This window comes from Acinonyx jubatus, chromosome B1 (assembly GCF_027475565.1).
Source record: "Acinonyx jubatus isolate Ajub_Pintada_27869175 chromosome B1, VMU_Ajub_asm_v1.0, whole genome shotgun sequence".
Taxonomy (NCBI): Eukaryota; Metazoa; Chordata; class Mammalia; order Carnivora; family Felidae; genus Acinonyx; species Acinonyx jubatus.
The window spans coordinates 79,698,513-79,719,388 of record NC_069382.1 but is presented as its reverse complement, the minus strand read 5'-3'; the positions used below and the strand labels follow the sequence as shown (position 1 = coordinate 79,719,388).

The 20,876-nt window shown below is 38.9% G+C and overlaps 1 protein-coding gene across 2 annotated transcripts in view; it reads left to right on the top strand.

Annotated features, from left to right (window-relative positions):
* SMAD1 (SMAD family member 1) overlaps positions 1-20,876 on the top strand; it is a 78,588-nt gene that overhangs the window by 2,272 nt on the left and 55,440 nt on the right. Inside the window, exon 1 of one of the 2 annotated variants that reach the window (XM_053216909.1) lies at positions 14,105-20,737. The exons of the other annotated variant lie outside the window; for it this stretch is intronic. The gene's annotated coding sequence lies outside the window, so the exon portion shown is untranslated. Of the gene's footprint in view, positions 1-14,104; positions 20,738-20,876 lie in introns of those variants that run through there. 2 annotated transcript variants of the gene reach the window in all.

The window sequence follows — 20,876 nt, the reverse complement described above, 5'->3', positions numbered from 1 at the left end:
AGATAAAATTTAATGACTCTGTTAGATAGGAAAAAGAAGAAACTAGAGTGTAATTAGATGAGTATATTTAAGCTGTAGTCGCCTACATAATCAAGGCCAAGTTGTGTGTGTATAAAAGATCTCATTTGTGTAGTCTTACAAGGCTAATGGAGGCATCATTGAGGCTTTATAAATAATGTAAGTTGTGTATAATGTAGAGTCTCCAGAGACAGCAGAGAAAGCATCATTACCAGCCTTTTCAACCTGCTTGAGATCTTAAATTGATTTACAGCACTGAACTGGTGCAAAATGATACATCAGGATGACATGGGGTCAGCCTGTAAAAGTCTATGATGTCAGCCTATTAGTTCAGTCATCATAATTAAACCATATTACAGGGGCAGCTAAGCAGGAGTCTGGCGTTATACTTCAGATATGGGTGGTTCATGGATTTTGTTTATAGTGGAAAAGCTGAGCAGCCCAGGAACGCTAGTGTTTCTGAAAGAGGGAAAGGCTTACCGAACTCTGAATTTCCGAAGAAATTGAAGATAAATGCAGGGATGTTCAGTCTGCCTTGCCTAAGTAGCTTTCCATTTGGTAGTGGAGGAACAAATGCATTGGGGTTGCTGATAAGGACCTTTGCAGCTCTGATCTGTGTACTGAATCATGCTTCATGTGAGCTTGAATTTAACTTGGCCTTAGGGACCTTCTAAAATATCAGAGGACCACATACTTCTTATCTCTGATCCTTTCATTAGCACTAAGTTGCACCGTATTGATGTATCAGCTGGCATGTTTTTTCTTTAACTAGTCAGGGTTATCAGGTCTCCACTGAAAACAAAGATACTTGAATTGAACATATGAACAATTCAGGAAGAGAAGACCTTTGTTTTTTTACTTAAATTTCTGGCAGTCGTATTCACTTTATGGGTCGTCTGAGGATGACCATATGGCGGTGGCTACCATATTGGATAGTGTATGTAGAACATTTCCGTTATCGCAGAAGGTTCTGCTGGATAGTGCTGCTGTAGCACCTTTGCTTCTCCTTTTCCTTCTTTCAGCTACTTTTCTGCTTTTTACTTCTACTAGTCAGTTTGTGGGGTCAAAAAAGAAAGAGATGTATCATTAATTTTTCTACTTTCTAGTTGGCTCTTGATAAGATAAATGCAGTTTGGAAGTAACAAGTACTGGATAAAATGAGGTTGACTTTTCTATGGATCATGTTTATCATAGACCCTAATTTGATTTAGAGCTTTGGATAAGATAAATAGTGGTAGCTAATATTTTCTGAGTTTTTACTGTATGCTTAGTTTTAATACTCATACCTCATTTAAACCCCAAAACTTACCTAAGTATTGTTGTTACCACATTTTACAGGCAAAGAAACTTGAGTTCAGAGTGATTCAGTGTCTTGCCTCAGGCTACATAACTAGTGAGTGATTATGATTTATAATCTTAGCTGGGATATGAACAGGCAGTTTGACTCTGGAGCCTCACTTTTAACTATATATGCATTAAATATATAAAATAGAAATATTCTGTAATATATTTATTATATAATAATATATTGTATATATTTAGTTTGACTATATATTTTATATATTTTAGTTTGTATTTATATGTATACTTTTTTTCGCTTAGAATATTTGAATAATCCTTGTTCTGCTCTGATTTGCTATTCCAGTATAGACATGACTTTACTTTTAGACAAATTTGCCCTCTATTTTGCTTTTCTGGGCTGTCTTCTTTTAAGTACTTAAGAAGAAATATAATGTTTATATTATACATATCTAAGCAGAACATAATTGGAAGAATAAATATGACCAAAAAAGCAATGCATTTCAAAGCTGAATTGTTGTCCTCTCTGTTTTTCAGATAATTCCTGTCACTGTCCCCTTGTGTTTTTCTTGTAATATCACAAGCTGATGGTAGTGAAAAGTTCTAGTAGTTTAATGACATCAAAATTAGCCTTCTCTTAGCTGTTAAACACTACACTTTGAAATGAAAATAGTTCATTGCAAATTCTGGAATTTTTTTCCACATTTGTCTACTTTTGTGTAGTCTTGCAGTGATTTTTTTTTTTTTTTTTAATAGTGAGGCTGTTTAAGAATCTGATGATACCATGGATCCAATGTCTGCTCATTCCCATCCTCTAATCCAAAGATGTTTATATGCCCTGGTGAGCTTGTATACACACAAGTACCCAAATTGCATGATATTTCAGGTGAAGGACATGATGGGACAGCCTTGCCAAGTGCATTCATAAACATTAAGATTTGTAATTTCCTCTGCAGAGAATAGAGATATTTAGTGTTAAAAGCTGCTTTGAAGATTTTCTCATCCAGTTGGTTCGTATCAGGCTGAGCAATCTGAGGCCCAGAGAAGACAGCTGACTTGCCTAGAGCCACTCTTCTAAGTGACTAGAAGAGGCAAAGCCAGAACCCAGGTCACTCTTTTTGCTCTTGAGTTTTCATTTGTTTATCCTTTGCTGCCATGCTCACTGTTTCCTAAGGCTGTGGTCTGAATAAATCCACTGTAATTTGGGGAGGGAAGGAAAGGATAATTTTTGGCATGGTATTGACTTTTTGTACCTAACATCATTTGAGCTGAGTAGGAATCAAGTCTGACAACCTCAGAGAGATGTTTTTTTTACAGATTAAAATCGATTTTTCTTTTTTTCATTTTAGAAATGGAAAAGAAAAGCCCTGTGTCTCAATCAATGGGACCTTACTAGAAAATGAGAGATCCAAGATTGTACAAAGTTCAAGTTAACTCAGACAGTTCTGTATGAATTTTCTGTCTTGACTCTCAAAAACAAATCACATTTTTAACCAAAAGCCAAAGTTTGGGGTATTTAAGGAAGGTGCTAAGGGGTATTAGGGAGAGAATTGGAAAGATCTGAAAAGAAAAAGGATAGTTTACATACAAAGAAGTAGAGAAACTTGATATTAAGTCATAAAGTGAGGCTGATGAAGTGTTCTCTATAATGGTATGTCGTTTCAGTGTTCTCTGTGTGTGGTTTTACTGTTTTCTCTCCCTTTCTTTCTCTCTGTCTTCCTCTCTCTCTTTCTCCGTCTCTTTCACCCTTACTTTCTCCCTTTTACCAACAGATTACCGGTTTATTATAAAGGATTCAACTCAGGACCAGCCAGATGGAGGAAGTACACAGGGCAGGGTACGGAGGAAGGGGCGCAGAGCTCCCGTGTCCTCTCCGGGCATGCCACTCTCCTAGCACTTTGTGTTCAGCAACTGGAAGCTCTGGTTTTACTTTTTGTGCCAAGATTAGCAGGGTATGCTTTGATAACAAATAGGGGCATCACCTTTTCTCTCTGAAGTGAAATCTCTTGGCTCTTTATATTCCTTTTCTGCTGTTACCTAGTAGTGCACATATTCAGTCCAGTTTGGTGATCTGTCATCTGATTTGCAGCAAAAATACTGAAGTATTTTTAACACATACTCTGGAGTAACTTTCTTATTAAAAAAAAAAAAGCAAAACTAAGCATAAATGTAATTACTTAAAATCTAAATTAAAATGATTTTGCTGTGCATTATTAAGATGGTGTCAGTTTTAGGGGCTCCTGGGTGGCTAAGTCAGTTAAGCGTCTGACTCTTAATTTTGGCTCAGGTAATGATCTCACGGGTTCGCGGGTCTGAGCCCTGCATTGAACTCTACACACTGATCATGCGGACCCTGCTTGGGATTCTGTGTCTCTCCCTCTCTCTCTGCCTCTTCCCTGCTTGCTCACTGTCTCTCTCTCAAAATAAATAATAACTTTAAAAATTTTTAGAGATGTCAATTTTAGAGATGTACAAATGCTATTAGGTAAAAACAGTAACACAGCTATTGCTGGCTGATTTGCAAAATGACCAGGCTCTGTAGAACATTCATTTATGTAAGAGAAAAAAAGTCAAAACTTTCACAAATAGTTCAACTACAGCGATTATATCAGAGTTTTTAGGAAGGTACTGGGAACTACAGTATCTGAGGAGTTTTACACTTTGTAGTTTTTGTTATAAGCTCAAATCAGAACTTTAGGGGAGACTCCCTCTTAAAGTAACTCTTTATGGTCTGAGTGAATCCTTAACCTGGGAATTTCCTCCAAATCTCTGCTCAGTTTCCAGTATTCAGATAAGGAAACTTGTTCCCTTGTTAAGAACCCAGAACTATAGTGTGGATCCATTTCTGAACTAATTTTCTTAAGACAATAATCCTGAATATAAAGAAGGAACACATACATATATAGCAGTTAATTATGCATCTGTATTGTTTTTGAGCTCAGAATTCAAATATTCATGATTTCACGTTTGAAAGATAGAGGGGTCTTAGCTATTGATTCAAAAACATTTATATACATAATTTTTATAATTTTTAAGTGCTCTATTTGTAGTTTCTCCTTAATTTTAGGGTGGCTGTACTATAGATATTTTTTTCCTATAATCTCAGATAGTTAGGGTATAGTTACTCAAACTGTTCATTCATTTTCTTTTCCTTGTCTATCTTTAGTGGTTTCTTTGCGGTGTGCTTATGCAAAGTGGAAGTATTTCAGACCTTTAAGGTTTTTTTTCTTTCAGAGTCAAACACCACAAGGAAAAAAAAGGGGAACTAATTATCTTTCAAGTATTACAATTAGGCATTAAATTAAGTCATTTAGTTAGCTAAATGCAAGATCTTTTTAAATTGAAAGAAACCATGTCTTTTTAATAGAGAGGGGATATTACATATACCATTATTTGATAATTTTGATGCAGTATTATAGTCCGTATGTACTTCCTTTATTCCATTGAATATTTATTAGTTCTGAGTGGCTCAATAATTAAAAGACACACAAAAATGAAAAATTAAATGCAGCAACACTGCAAGAATTGTTGCAGGGTAATACAGGAGGAGGTTGAGCAGACAACTTGCATGAGGACCACTGTGGTATGGAAGGACATGTGAATTTGCATAGGGAGAGGAGAGAAGTGTTCTAGGCAGAGAGGTGGTATGGAAGACCAGAGAGGTAAGCATGTATGCTGAGGATCTGTACAGCACTGTCCAACAGAACTTTCTGGAGTGATGGAGATGTTTTGTATCTACACTGTCCAGTATAAAAGTCACCAGCCATAAGTGGCTACTGAGCACTTAAAATGTGGCCAGTGCAACTGAGGGGAGTTGCATTTTTAAATTTTAATTAAGTTATGTTTAGACATAGCTGTGTTTGTCCTGTGGCTGTCGTGTTGGACAGCACAGACCCACAGGCTGGTGAGCAGCTCTCCCTCACCACTGTGGGTATTCCTGATAGGGCTCAGTGTGGTCAGGTGGGAGACACGTTCAGAAAGGTTAAGTTGGAGTGAGAATTTGAGACCTTACGGTGCCAGAATAAGGAAGCATCGGGAATCACTGAAGGTGAACATGCAGTGATGCCAGCAGATTAATAGGAAAGTATTTGAGTTATCTGTGTGATATATGAGATGGGTTTTGTGAGCAAAAAAACCAACTGGTGGTTATTTGGCTATAGCGTAATGGGAGAGAGGGGTCAGAGAGTGTTCTTAAGTTTCCAACTCGAGTGGCTGGAAAATTAATAAAACCTTTTCTTAAGAATAGGTACGAACTGGGGCACCTGGGTGGCTCAGTCGGGTAAGTGTCCGACTCTTGATATGTGCTCTGGTCGTGATCTCATGGTTCATGGGTTTGAGCCCCTCGTGGGGCTCTGGGCTGGTAGTGTGGAGCTTGCTTGGGATTCATTCATTCTCTCTCTCTCTCTCTCTCTGCCCCTCCCCCTCTTGTGCTTACGTGTACACAAGCTTTCTTTCTCTCTCAAAATAAATAAATAAACTTAAAAATTAGGGAAGAACTGGTTGTGGAAGGAATAAAGATTGTATGAATGATAAATTAGAATTGACATGTTGAGGTAAGGTCGGGTAGCTAAGGAGAGTGATGAATCCAGAGTCATCTCCTGGAAATGATGGTTGGACTTCTAAGGGTGGATAGGTATTCTGAGAGAACCGTGAAAAGAGAGCCAGTAAGTTGAGTCTTCCACTGAAGTGCACAATTGGAAATTAATAGAAGGGAGAGGCATATTTAAAGTGAATGAGGGGTGCCTGGGTGGTTCAGTCAGGTAAGCATCTGACTCGATCTCAGCTCAGGCCTTAATCTCAGGGTTGTGAGTTCAAGCCCCGTGTTGGGCTCCATGCTGGTCATAGAGCCTACTTAAAAAAATAAAAGATAAAAATAAAGTGGATAGAGGAAGAAACTGGAAGAAACATGTGAGCTCAGAGGAGCAGTGAAACAAAGCCTAGGGAAGAGAGATTCCAGAAGTAGGTTCAGAGTGGGAAAATGTTGTATGGTTTATGGTGAAGGATAAGCCTGGGTAATCAAGTGAATGTAGTTGTGAAGAGACACAGCAGATTGAGAAATGAGAAATAGATTCTCAGATGCCCTCAAGTGACTTACATTTCAAAATCGGTGAGATTGTTTTGATTCCAAAGGTTGAAGGAAAGAAGTTAATGGACAGAGAGCAATTAAAGATAATGGAGTTAGTGGTCTGAAGTGCAGGTGACAAAATATAACCATGGTAAGGAGGGAGAGTTGTCTGAGACAGAAGCACAATGGAGTCCAAGTTGGAAGAAAGGAGATGGCAGAGCGTGTGCTGATTTTCCCAGCAGTATGGGAGGCAGGTCCCTTCACTGGGTTGGTGAGGTGGGCAGACCAGCAGATGGTATTGGAAGTTTAAAAATAATGGAAAAGTTTTGAAAGAACTATCGTAGGTAGTGTGCCAGGAAATCTATGGAGAATTCAAAATCTAACCAGCAAGGACAAAGCCTGATGGGAAGGGTGATGTGGCTGTAGACTAGGTAATTGTTACTTTCTGGGATAACTTGATGGCCTGATAGCAAGATTAGAGAGAAATGTCGGTAAAGATGATTCTGGCCAGTGGTTGGCAAATCAGTTAAGAGATGAGGCTCTAGAGGCAGATTGCCTGGGTTTAAAGTCTAAGCCCCAACACTCACTTGCTTTTTGTAACTTTGGGGGAGGCTACCATTCACTTTGGTGAAAAATCGAGATGATAGTATCAGCCTCAAGATTGATAGTAAGATGAAATGGGTTACACTTCCATATTTCATCTAATCTAAGATGCTGCTAATTATTTCATTGCATTATTTCATGTACTACTTGAGGACAATGTCAGTTAGACATACCATTGATTGTAGAGTTCCTGGTTTCAGAGGTGTTAAAATGGGGGCAGTGGGGGGGGGGTGCATTTTACACTGAGCATAAGATCCAGTGCACAGTAAGCATTCAGAAAACATTAGCTGTTTATAAAAATCAATGTGATTAAATTTTAGAGTCTAGAATGTTAATGAGAGCAGTATTGAGTCCAATCTAGATAAGAGGTCATGGGTTACGAGAAGTCTAATGGACTTAAATGAATTGAGAAGAGTTAAGCAGTGGGAATCCTGGTGATGACGTTGTGAAATACCAAGTTTGGGAATTTGTAGATGGAGCATTTCCCTGACAATTGTAGATAAAGGCTTTTGAGAAAACTATAGTAACTGAGTTAAGAGAAGAATGCCCTTTAATGATTTAAAGAAGTTACTTAAATTGCCCAGAGCTTTTGAAGATAAGTATTTCGAATTTATCTGTGGCTTTTTTTTTTATAGCATTCATTAGTGTTAAAAAAATTTTTTTTTTTTTTTTCCGGTGGAGTAATACATGCTCAGTGTAGAAAGATTCTGGCATGGATTCTTGTCATAATGACAGAAGGAGAGAGGGAGGTGGTTGTGCCATTTCATCAAGAGATAGGAGGGAGTAATTAATAGCTAGCTCTAGAGCCTCCCCCCTTTTAATTTTTTAATGTTTATTTTATTTTTGAGAGAGAGAGAGAGACAGAGTGTGAGCAGGGGAGGGGCAGAGAATGAGGGAAACAGAATGTGAAGCAGACTCCAGGCTCTGAGCTGTCAGAACAGAGCCCAATGCAGGGCTTGAACCCACAAACCATGAGATCATGACCTGAGCTGAAGTACGCTTGAGACCTTTTAAATGTAAAAGGCAACAGCCATAAAGGAAGATTTGATAGATGTGACACCATTTATATGGCCCAATACACACTTACAAATGACTAAACATGGACTCACACAAACAACCTTTTAGGTAATATATTTGCAGCAAGTTACCATTCTATGTAAGAAACTTCTAAAATCAATAGGAAGACACCCCCAGTAAGAAACAAAATTGGCAAAGGACAAAAACAAATAATAAAATGCTAACTATTAAGAAACAAAAAATGTTCTCCTGTGTCCTGGTCAGATTCCTCACTGAAATAGGAATGATGTCTTTTATATCATTGTGTTATTCTTTGTGTGCCAGGAGGTATCCGTCTGGGAAAACTGGGTTTTTCTTATTGAAGCCAGTATTTCCCAGCTGCCGATGCAAAGCTGCAGTTATTTGGAGGTACCCAATATATGTAAGCTGGAGTTACAAGAGACCGGCCTTCTCTGTCCTGTTTCCTTGATAATACCCTGCTCCTCTCCATGACATGATTTGGGGTCAGAGTCTTCTAGGAATGTGAGGTGTTCCAGCCCTATAGGGGTTATCCATTATATGCAGTTTCTCAGTCAACTGATGGGATTGATGAACCTTAAAGACACCATTGCTTCACAGAGTATGTGAAAATGGGCCTCTTTCTCTCCTACCTGGGTTGCAGGATTAGTTTTATTTGTACTGGCATTTTCTTATTCCTGGGAGACACACCGGTGGTCTTGGAATATGGTTTTGATTGTTGAGATGGATTAGTTTATAAGGTATTAAAGTGAGAAAAGTTCTCCCATGTAGTCGAGTTCTTATAAGATGAAAAACATTTAGAGTTAGGCATCAACATTTAATTTCTCAGATTTTCTCCTAAGGATAATAGTGATCAGAGGTGTTAAGAAAAAAAAAAGGCTTTCATACACTGCCTGTAAAGGAAACATCTGTTGCTTGTTGGTTAGATCCTTACCTAACTGAAATACAGTCTTACTCAGCATTGAGTTCTTCCCTAGGGGCTAGACAGAATAGAATTAATTTGTTAGCATCTTCTGCCTCACCATCTTCTTTCTTTCAAATGACCTGAAAAGATTTCAAAGTTACAGGGGAAGAAGGACTTTTTTTTTTTAATTTTTTTTTTTTGACCTTTATTTATTTTTGAGAGAGAGAGAGTGTGTGAACAGGGGAGGGGCAGAGAGAGAGGGAGACACAGAATCTGAAGCAGGCTCCAGGCCCTGAGCTGTCAGCACAGAACCCGATGTGGGGCTCAATCTCACAGATAATGAGATCATGACCTGAGCCGAAGTCAGATGCTTAACGGACTGAGCCACCCAGGTGCCCCAAAACAGACTGAAATCTCACCTAAAGGCTTACCACTTGGCCCTATCCTATCCCCTCCTTGTTCTGAGTGAGCATGTATGAGAACCCTGAGCTGATATGCCTTGGTCAGACTTAGACTCTTTAAAAGCTGAGCTAGGGAGAAGGGAGGATGAACTGCAAAATGGGTCTTAATTTTAGCAGAGACTGTAGCTTTTCCGTGAAAGGGAATAACAATGCAGTGCATGTTGCATTAGCACTTAGCCCCTGTTGAAACCCAGGATGGCAGGTTGTATATGGCTTGCCGTCCCCTCTATTACAGCTTCCTGTTTTGCTTTTTGCCCATTGCTGGCTTTGCAGTCTGGCATGATTAATAACCACCTCTTTATTTTCCTGTGTTTTTGTTTGTGTGCTTAGGGTTTTTATGAAATTTGTTCAAGCTTCAGGGAATGTTTGATTGGTTTTAAATGTTTTCCTCTTAACTGTGAACAAAATTAACCTGATTAACATTCAGATGATTGGCACACAGACTATTTATAGCATTTATTTGCATTCAGACACTGAGGAGTTTTGTCAAATTGTGCAGGCTGAGATGTTGATCTCTATTTGGGGAAAGGCTCCTCTAAGAAGGTGCATCCTCACTGTGGGCTTCTGCCTGTTGTGGCATCCATATTAATCAATTCAGCAAGCAGTTCATACCCTCCTGCTGCCTGTCCACTGTGTTTGGGGAGGGAATGTGGACTGTATAAGTCAGTTTCTGACTTGAAGGAGCAGTCTTATTAGTAAGAGACTACAAAAATAAGAAAGTTAAATAACAAGTCATCATTGTTAGTGTTGCGTATTTTTAATTTGAAAGTATTTCTCTTACAATTGGGATAACCTTTCAAAATCAAGAGATTGAGAAAGAAAGCTGAAGATGCAGTTGATAGAGCTCTTGCATCCTGCCCTTCAGTAGTTTTTGTGTCTGTATTTATACTTCATAGGGTATGCCCTACACAGTTGATAAAATTGGAGTCGGTGGTCATAAATGTTAGGCTTGCACTAAAAATCTTGTAACTTTGAGGAAAAGTACAAGCCAGCTTGTCTAGTCTAGCTTTTGTTTTAATAGCTTTTATTACAGTTATCTATTAACTCTTTAGACTGAGTTACTTGGAGGTACACAGGCAGTGTCTTTATGATCTTTGTGTTAGCACAATTGTTCTCACCTTGTCTGCACATTAGAATCACTTCAGCAACCACCACAGAAATGCATGGACCTGCCTCTAGGGGATTCTATTCAAGGGTTATGGCGGGGAGTTTTTATAAAAGTGTTACAGGTAAGTTTAATGTACACCAGCATTAAGAACTATTGGCCTGACACACAGTAGGTACTTGATGAATTTTTTCATTTTGATGTAAGTTCATTGTGGGTATGAACTAAGTCTTTTATACCCAGCAGCGCTTGACCCTGGGTGATACCTGTTGTAATCGCTCAAGACATACCAGTTAATTCTGAGGAATGGTTGTTTTGTTCCTGCTTTTCTTGTTTGAGGAGAAAAAGAGGAAGAAAGAATGTGTATGTTTAACTTCTTTCTCTTTTCCCTTCTTGAAGAGATCAGCAATTCCTTGTGTCCTAGTGTCTAGAAGTAGAGTCATATAAAAAACTGTTGAAGCCCGAGGCACTTAGATAACAAGGAGGAAAGGAGAGAAAAGCATAGCTGAGTACAGCTATGCTTTACTCAGCATAGCTGAGAACCACAGCAGTGGTTCCTCTGCCAGGAGCTGGAGAAATTTTGGGTTGTCACAACTGGGGGAGGCAGGACATGAGTGATTCAACAGCATCAAGTGGGTAGAGGGCAGGGATGCTGCTTAATGTCCCATAATGCTAAGAAACCCTGCAGTAGAGCATGAAAAGGCAGGGATTAGGAGGCACATAAGAATTGAAGTGTTAGTGCCACCAGCCGATGTTTCTGCCATACAGAGACACGGTTTGCTTTATCTTCCCGTCTGCTGCTCCTTCCTTCCCCCACACCCTCCAGAGTGTAGAGTAGTATTTTTTGCCAATATCTATAGATAGCATTGTGATTGTCAGCTGTGTGCTAGCCATTAAGATGAATATTTTAATATTTTACCTATACTTAAATTTTCTCCATCTCTACATTTGCTTGAATGGAAAAGTATTACCTTTAAAAAAATGAGCCAGTAGTTTTGATTTGTTTTGTTTTCCATGAAGGACTCTTAAGAATAACCAATGGAAATGTAAAGAAAATGCATTTCGTAAAAGGAGTTTAATTTTAATGTTCCACAGACTTACCATAAGAAAAGAATATTAAAGGGGCACCTGGGTGGCTCAGTCGGTTGAGTGTCCAACTTTGGCTCAGGTCATGATCTCACAGCTCGTGAATTCAAGCCCTACATCGGGCTGTGTGCTGATAGCTCAGAGCCTGGAGCCTGCTTCGGATTTTGTGTTTCCCTCTCTCTCTGCCCCTAACCCACTAGCATTCTGTCTCTGTCTCTCTCAAAAATAAACAAACATTTAAAAAAATAATAAAAAAAAAAGAATATTAAGAGTTGAACACATATATGGTCTGTTGGTGTGAAGCCCTCGTGCAGGTTCCTTATGTCTTGTTGAGTTACAGCTTATGATTTCTTATGCCTATTTTGGACTCTTTAGATTAAAATGAACTTCATTTTGTCATTGCTGCCCTGATAAAACTCTTGGTTTTTCCTGTGTTCTAGGAAAGTGTATCAAGTATCAAGAAGGAAAGAACAATGAAAACAAATAAGTTGGGAAGGGAAGGAATTAGAGGGACTAAAATAAAACCATAAGCAAATCCTTGATTACCAGGCTTCTGCTTTATGCATGAGACACAGGAGGAGGTTATTTAAGAGGAGCAAGTTGCCTTGGCAAGCTCCTGAACATTTCTGTACCTGTTTCATCATCTCTAAAATAGTCCTTATAGGATTCCTGTAAGGATTACGGGAGTTAATAGGTATAAAGTGTCCAAACAGTGCTTGGTGCTTCATTGTGGGGTGGTAGTGGTGGTGGTGATAAGAGGATAATTTTTGATTCTTTTTGAATACTTGAGCCGTGCTGAAAATTGATGGAGACCATGGACGCACTCTTGTATAATGTCACCCCTCAAACCATGTGCATGACCGCTCCCTCCCTTTGCAGTTGGTAGTGATGGTAATGAGAGTTTGTTAAATCTTCAAATTGGTGTGTTTCAGATGTTCTGTTAAGGCTGTTTCTTGCCTACAGTCAGAACTTCAAGAGGAGGGTGGGGAGATTTATATGATAAAATATGTTTTGCCTTGGTAAATTTTATAATATAGATATATATTTCATATATAATTTATAATATATAATATAGAATAAAACCATTCTGGTTAACTGTGTCATCCACTTAGAGATTTTCCACAGCAATATTTGAGTCTTGCACAAGCCTTTCTTTAGAATTTACTGTGTTCTAAAGGGTACTTGGGTGGCTCAGTTGGCTAAGCGTCCGACTGGCTCAGGTCATGATCTCACGGCTTGTGGGTTCAGGCCCCACGTCGGGGTCTGTGCTGACGGTTGAGAGCCTGGAACCTGCTTCAGATTCTGTGTCTCCCTCTCTCTACCCCTCCCCCACTCATGCTCTATTTCTCTCTCAAAAATAAATAAATGTAAAAAAAATTATTTTTAGAATTTACTGTATTCTCAGGGTATATATAATAGCTTTATTATTAGTGTAAACAACATGTGGAAAGGAGTTAAAACCTTTCTTGATAAAGCATAATACATTCCAAAAACTGGTTAATTTTTTTTTTAATTCATTGAGGTGTAATTGATATACAGTATATTATTTTCAGGTGTATAACATAGTGATTGGACATTTATTTACATTGTGAAATGGTCACCACAATAAGTCTAGATATCATCTGTCACCTTACAATGTTAGTACAATATTATTGACTGTATCTCTCATGCTGTATATTACATCCTCATGGTTTATTTATTTTTTAAGTGGAAGTTTGTACTTCTTACTCTCTTCCACGTATTTTGCCCCTCTCTCCCAACTTTTCTCACCTTTGGCAACTACCAGTCTGTTGTCTGTGTTGTGAGTCTGGGTTTTTTGTGGTTTTGTTTTGTTTGTTTGTTTTTTAGATTACACATATAAGTGACATCTTGTAGTATTTGTCTTTCTCCATCTGGCTTATTTCACTTAGGATAATACTGTCAAGGTCCATCCATGCTGTCACACATGGCAAGATTTCATTCTTTTCTTATGGCTGAATAGTATCTGTGTGTGTGTGTGTGTGTGTGTGTGTGTGTGTGTGTGTGTGTGTGTGTATCACATCCTTCTTATCCATTCATCCATAGTTGGACACAGGTTGCTTCCTTATCTTGGGTATTGTAAATTACAATGTAAATAATGAACATAGGGATGCATATATCTTTTTGAATTAGCATTTTCATTTTCTTCGGGTAGATACTCAGTAGTAGAATTGCTGGATCATATGGAATTTTTTTTTAGGTGCCTCCATACTGTTTTCCATGGTGGCTGCACCAATTAACATTCTCACCAACAATGCACAAGGGTTTCTCTTTCTCCATATCCTCACCAACACTTGTTATTTCTTGTCTTTTTGACAATTTTTTGATAAAAACCATTCTAACTGGTGTTAGGTGACATCTCATTGTGGTTTGACTTGCATTTCCCTGATGCTTAGTGATGTTGAGCATCTTTTTATGTGCCTGTTGACTATCTGTACGACTTCTTTGGAAAAATGCCTACAATGGTTAATATTTATTTATTTATTTATTTATTTAGAGAGCACACGTGTGCTGGGGAGAGGGCAGAGAGAGAGGGAGAGAGAGAATCCCAAGCAGGCTCCGTTTTGTCAGCATAGAGCCCAATGCGAGTTTCAATCCCATGAAAGGTGAGATCGTGATGTGATCCGAAATCAGGAGTTGGATGTGTAACCGACTGAGCCACCCAGGCGCCCCTACAATGGTTACTTTTTATTAAGGCTGCTTTGGATTATCCATTTATGGTTCATACTGATGTGACTGGTTGACAGTCAGTTGAACTCAATTTGTATTTTTATTGCATGGTAAGTAACAAAGCCCAGGATGCATGCAACATGTAGTTGTGGCAAGAAAACAGCATAGATTGTTGGTTGTTCACCCTGTGTTCTCCTTAGATAAACAGCCTGAACATATTGTGTGGCTCTGACCACCGTCATCGTTCTCCCATCTCTCACTGACACACTTCATAATTCTAAGCTTGGTCGTGGTGGGAACTGTATCATGCCCGTGTTCTTTCTACTGTACTTTTATGTTGGTGGTAAGGGATTAAGGAATTTGTTAAGTTGTGAATTAATGAAGACTAACATTCTCTTAGTAGTTGGATGTATAAAGGAGCAGATTTTGGGTTCTGAAACCTTCTGAGAACTCTACTAGGTGTTTACATTCTGACTGGTAAGTAAGTCACTGTGGAAAAGTTAATAGATAGGACTGGACTGAACAAGTCCGGACTTAAAGTACATCGCCTAATTTTGTAGGTTATGCTTGCCTTTATCCAAAGCATTTTTTCCATGACCTAGTGAGAGATATTGCATTTGTTTCTTTTAGCTGTTAACTGGAGGGAGCTGTTACTGTTCTGGAAGGGGGCTGCTCTTGTTTTATTCAGTTTCTTCTCTGAGGTAGCCAGGCAAACATGTAAGTCCAGTCCTGTTTTTGGCAGATGGATAACAGGCTGCTGTCATTGATTGTCATGTGGAAGAGAGTCAGTGTTTCAGGGATTGTGTAAACTTTGATTTTTAGAAATCATTTCATTCTCCCAAGTAACAGATTTATATGCTGGAAAAGTGACAGGACCAAATTGCTTTTGAAGATACTTGAGTAATACAAAACTTTTTTTGGTAAGAAATTTATGCGTTGAAAGGTTTGAAGGATATTTGAATTGCTAATGGAAAGAGGATTCAAGGACTAGAATGAGAAGGTAAATAATTTTTTTTATAATACGTGTTTTGTAAAATTGAACTTTTTGATCATGTGGCTGAATTGCTTAATAAAAAAAATCATATTCCCACCAGAGGTAAGTCATCTATTCCAACACTGTACACAGGAATAGATTTCTCTTGAAATCCCACGTCAGTGATATTTCCACTCCTTGCAGAAACACTTTTTTTTTTTTTTTTAACATTCATTCATTTTTGAGAGACAGAGAGAGACAGAGCTTAAGTGGGGAAGGGGCAGAGAGAGGGAGACACAGAATCTGAAACAGGCTCCAGGCTCTGAGCTGTCAGCACAGAGCCCGACGCGGGTCTTGAACTCACAAACTGCGAGATCCTGACCTGAGCCGAAGTCGGATGCTCAACCGACTGAGCCACCCAGGCACCCCTGTGCAGAAACACTTTCAGTTATGTTTTTCTTTATAAAAAGATAATTCTTGCCACCTCTTGTTCATAATACTGTCTTATAGAGCCATGTGGAATAAATGTTACCCTCTTCAGTTTTTACTTATCTTTATTATTGGGGTTTTAAAATTGAAAACAGTAGTTGGTTATAAGTAAAAATGTTCTGAACTCCTCTCCTTCCAGCTCACTCCTAGAGGGAACCACTTGTTCTGTTTTGTTTCTTCCTTCCAGGCCTTTAAAAATGCACATATGTTGTACCTGTACAGTTTTTGTTTTTATTTGTGTTTTTAAAATGGAACCATACTGTGTATATTCTGCAACTTTTTTCAAACTGAACGGTTACAGTATGGCTTTATTCCCCTGTTAGACATGAAAGTCTGTCTTTTTTTTTTTTCTTTTTTAACAGTTACATCATTGTCGGATGTACCATAATTTATTTAATCATTCCATTATTGTTAGACATCTGGGTTATTTAGAACATGAATGTCTTTGTGTATGTTCATCTGAGGATGTTGCTTCCTTTGTAACGGTCTCAAGGCGTGGCTGTTTTCTCTCATAACCCTCATATCTCAGTGCCTGGAAGTGGGTGCCCTGTTCATTGCCGTCAGACCATTCTTCCACCATCCTCCATAGAGACACCCAGCTTTGACTATCATGTCAGATTATACCACTCCCTTCCCTTCCTTGTTAGTGATTTACTCCCAGTCCCCATCATTCCCCCTAATTCCGAAAAGAGTTCAGCTTCTAGTCGTTATTCCCTCCCTACTGCTTCTGTGATCATTCCTGGACTACTTCTCCAGTAACCTTGGACTCCACCTCAGAGACTCAGTCTCATAGTTCTATAATGTGGGATTTTGCATGTCTAAAAATTAAACTGATTTCTCCAACCTTATGGTTATTTCCTTTACTTTAGCAATAAAACGTGTTTGTTCATGGCCATACCTTTAGAATATATCCAGGATCTGACTCTTCCGCTACACTGATCCAAACCTTTGTCCCTCTCAAAACCACAACAACTGCTATGGCGTCCCAATCTGTCTCCTAAGTTCTTACTGCTGCCACTACCACTATGTCGCTGCTCCTGCTTCCTACTTCCATTCTTTCAGTGGGCCAGCCCATGGTAATCCTTTCAAACTCTGGTCACATCCGTCCCTCCCCCCTCCCCTCCCCCCACCTCAGGCTTCCTGGCTCAGTTCAGAGTGAAGGCTATGAAGTCCCTATGGATTGGCTCCCTTACCTGTCCCATCTTCTCTCTCACTACTGTCCCTTACCTGGTGGCCTTTGCACTTGCTCTTTACTGTGCTTGCAGTGTGCTTCCCCACTTACCCACAGGGCTCAGCCTTCCACCTTTTTAGGCTTCTGTTCAAATATCATGGGGTGCCTGGGCGGCTCAGTCAGTTGAATATCCAGCTCTTAGATTCAGCTCAGGTTGTGATCTCCTGGTTCCTCAGTTCGAGCCCTGTGTCGGGCTCTGCACTGATGGCACAGAGCCTGCTTGGGATTCTCTATCTGTCTCTCCCTGCCCCTCCCACATGCTCTAAATAAATAAATAAATAAATAAACTTAAAAAAATAAATATTACCTTCTCAGGGAGGCCTTACCTGACCACTGAAATGCAGGTCTCATAAAGGCATGAGTTTTTAAAAATCTAGTTTTTGTCTCGTTCAGTGCTGTGTTCTGAGTGCAGTTATATAGCCTTCTCTCTCTTTCTTTATCCCCCTTTCTCTCTCTCCCTTTACACAGTTAGAACTTCATAGAACTGACACAGCTAGGACAGAAACTCTTTTTTTGTATATACAAGGTGTTAAATTAGGTTCCTTGTTTGTGAAACTTGTGTTAATAAAATATATTACATTTTTCAGCATGTTGTGATTTTCAGAGCAGTTTTATGTATTCATACTTAACCCAGCGGGATAGGTGGTAGAATCAAAGTTTTGTGGAAAAGCAAATGGAAGCTCAGAGAGGTGTTTTGTTCAGAGGGCACCTCCTGAGTGGGTGCTACCATTCAAGCCTAGCTCTTTTCTTTCCAAGTGAAGGGCTCTTGTTTTCTCATTTAGAAGCAGCTTAAGACGACAGAAAAATTGTAGAGGCTTTATTTGAAAGTGTGGGATATGTGCCCTGATTTCTTATTTTGGATTTGGTCTGCCTTTTGTTTCTATTTTAAAAGTACACAGAATAAATAGTTAACTTTAAAATTCCTGACAATGACAGATCAACAAGTTTTATTTCTCTCACCTGTGGAGGAAGTGGCCTCCACCCAGTTTTACTGAATTAGGGGGGAAGTGATTTTTTCAAGTGATAAAAAGAAATAAAATTCCATGCTCTTCCCAGAGGAGGAGTTCAACAATTGAGAGAATGGCGTGAGACCATATGTTGGTTTGTAAAAGGATATAACTTGTAAAGATGTTTCCTTTGATGCCTGTGATGAATATGGATGTGTTTCCCTTTTAGAGGGTCCTGATTAAATTATTCAATTAAGAGCTGAGCAGAAGGTTCTAAATATAGGGAAGAAGGTTCAGGCTGTCCTGCCTTGTGTGTGTCAGCTCACCCCTACAGATGTGTGTTTGTTGTCATAAACCGCACCTGTGAGATCAGTGGGGAAGGAGAAATATGTTCCAAAAAAATGAAATACAGCAGGATTTTTTTTTTTTAATAAAAGGGCAGTGTTTTTCCTCCTCTGGTCTATTCCATTTTCATCTGAATTTGACTTGTGAATTACTTTTTTTTTTTAACCTGATTAATGGACTTTAACACACCTATTCTGTTTTAGTTATCTGCTTAAAATGTAGATCTACCACTTATTAGAATATGAGAAAGTTACTTGACCTCTGATTCTTGGGTTTCTCAGTAAAATTGAGATACTGATACATACCTTGAAGAATTGCTGCAGGAATCAATAAGATAATGTTTGTAAACACAACCAATACAATGCTTGCATAAGGTAATAATGCAGTTAGAATAATTTTGTTCATTTGTTGGTGGTGAATCATTCATAACTGACCACTTGTGGGAATTTACCACAATTGGCATTTTTTGCAATCCGTGAAACTGCTCTTCTCTGTTAACGGTGACTCAGAATATTTTTTTTTCTAAGAGACAACTGTGTAGAGTTTTTCTTCTTGTCAATGAAATGAAAGTTTAAAATGCCTCCAGTCTTCAGTCTCCTGTGTTCAAGGAGTGAGCACTTGCAGGCCAGATGACTCTGGTTTTTGAGTTGAGGTGAATACAGATGAAATTTATCAGTGTGAGGTCATTAAGACCTGGATGTCTTGAAAAGTTACTATGAACCGAAGGACAGTTTTCCATTACAAGCACAAATTGGAGAACAGGGATTCAGTGGGATTAAAGAAAGCGGTACAACTTCTGGAGGAAGTGGCAAGGAGATGTACAAATAAGACAGATTTGTTTGTGGAAGTTGAGGCTGGTAAGAAAACTCCTAAGTGCCTTCAGTCTACTTAACAAGTAATCATCTAATGAAACAAAACAGAGCTGACACTTGCTATTCTCTAGGGAGTGTCTGTGACTAAGAATAATTGACCGCTTGTCTTATAAGCAGCCTAGGTTTGTCAGGATGGAAGGACTTGTGCATGCAGAGCAGAACCAGAAAGCGTTCTTGTCTTAAAGAATTTTCCAACACAGTGGAGATGTATCGGACAGTGTATTTGGCACACCTAAATATGTAAACCAGAGTGCTGTCCTCTTTAGAGTCTCATGTAATTGTGACATCTATAAATTCCTTGCTTCACTTTCATCCAAGGGATGCTACTTTTGAAATTATCTGGCCGCAGTGTCACAGCTTGCAATGAACTTACGAGTGGTAAGTGGTAAGCTGCTCTTCAGTCTGTGTGTTACTCCTGTCCTTTTAGATTCCGGAGTTTCCCACTCGGTTAACACTGGTGACAGACCACATGGCAGCTCTTGCTTGCGTGTCTCCTAAGTCGCACCTGAGAGACTGGGCTGTTAGCATCTGTGTTTTAAGGTAGTCGTGATTGCATTACTACTAAAAATAGGTTTTTGAGAGCTCATCCTCCCTCCCACTGTCACACACCGGTTGCCCGGATTTGGAAAATTAATCTCTGAAAAAAGATTTTTAATGAAAAAATGGCAGCCGTAACTATTCAGAGTCATTAATTAACATGCTTAGAAAGTTGCGAAGTGTTTGGAAGTAACCAAAACAAGGCTTAATAATAAGAGGCTCACTAAGGTGAAATTTGACTTCTGGATGTTTGTAATGGCAGGACTTTGATGCTTTGATCTAAGACCAGCAGAATTCTTCTGTGGTCTCCAGTGGATCTTCATGTCACTTTCTTGTGTAGGAATTTGTTTAAATACGTTTTCTGAGGATTCAGTTGAAGTAGAGTTCCTGGCAGCAGAGTAGGTAGTTTAAAAAGTGTTTTCAAACCTGCAAAAGTTGGAGAGAGATTTTGTTCATCCTCACTTTCTTTTTGTTCTAGGATTATTTTGGTTAGTGTGAGTTTTATTTAGCTACATTTGACCCATTTGAAACTGAACATCGAGGGCTAACTGCTGTTTTAGAACAGGAAAAATAAATCCAGGGGCACCTCACCTGTTTTTTTCTACAGGTCTAATAGCTCAAAACGAAGTTAGTTCCTAATGAAGTAGCTGGGGAAAAGAAATCTTTGTTTGGAACCAGATCACAGAGCTTTATAACTTTGAGGTATTTGTCTGAGACCAAAATAGATGGAGAAAACCCATCTCTGTTTTTATATTCATTGTAATGACATTATACTTGTATAGCAAATTTTAACTTGTTTTTTTCCTGGTCTGCCTTAACAGTGGATAAGGATGTATCATTTTCCTTAATGAGCAGTATAATATAGTCTTTGTGCTTTTGTTAGGCACTGTTTAGAGTTGATGCTGCTTATGGTTGTATTTTACTTGTTCCAGAGCACTGTCTCTACCTGCGTTCATAACTTTTTCACAGGTACTGTTCATAGGATTGTTTTTCCACCTGGAAATGTGAGTGTATGTCCTTCTCCTTCAGTGCTAAGCCAGTATGCGGATTGTCTGCTGTTCTACTTTCTTGGGTAACAGGTAATTTCGTTTTACCAAAAGTTAGAAGTTCTCTATTCCTCAGGACTTTTGACTCTGTAGCCTAATTTTACTTAGGTCTGATGAATATGGTTGTGATCCCCTTCTATTCACCGCACCCCCCCCCCCGCCCTTGTGCCAT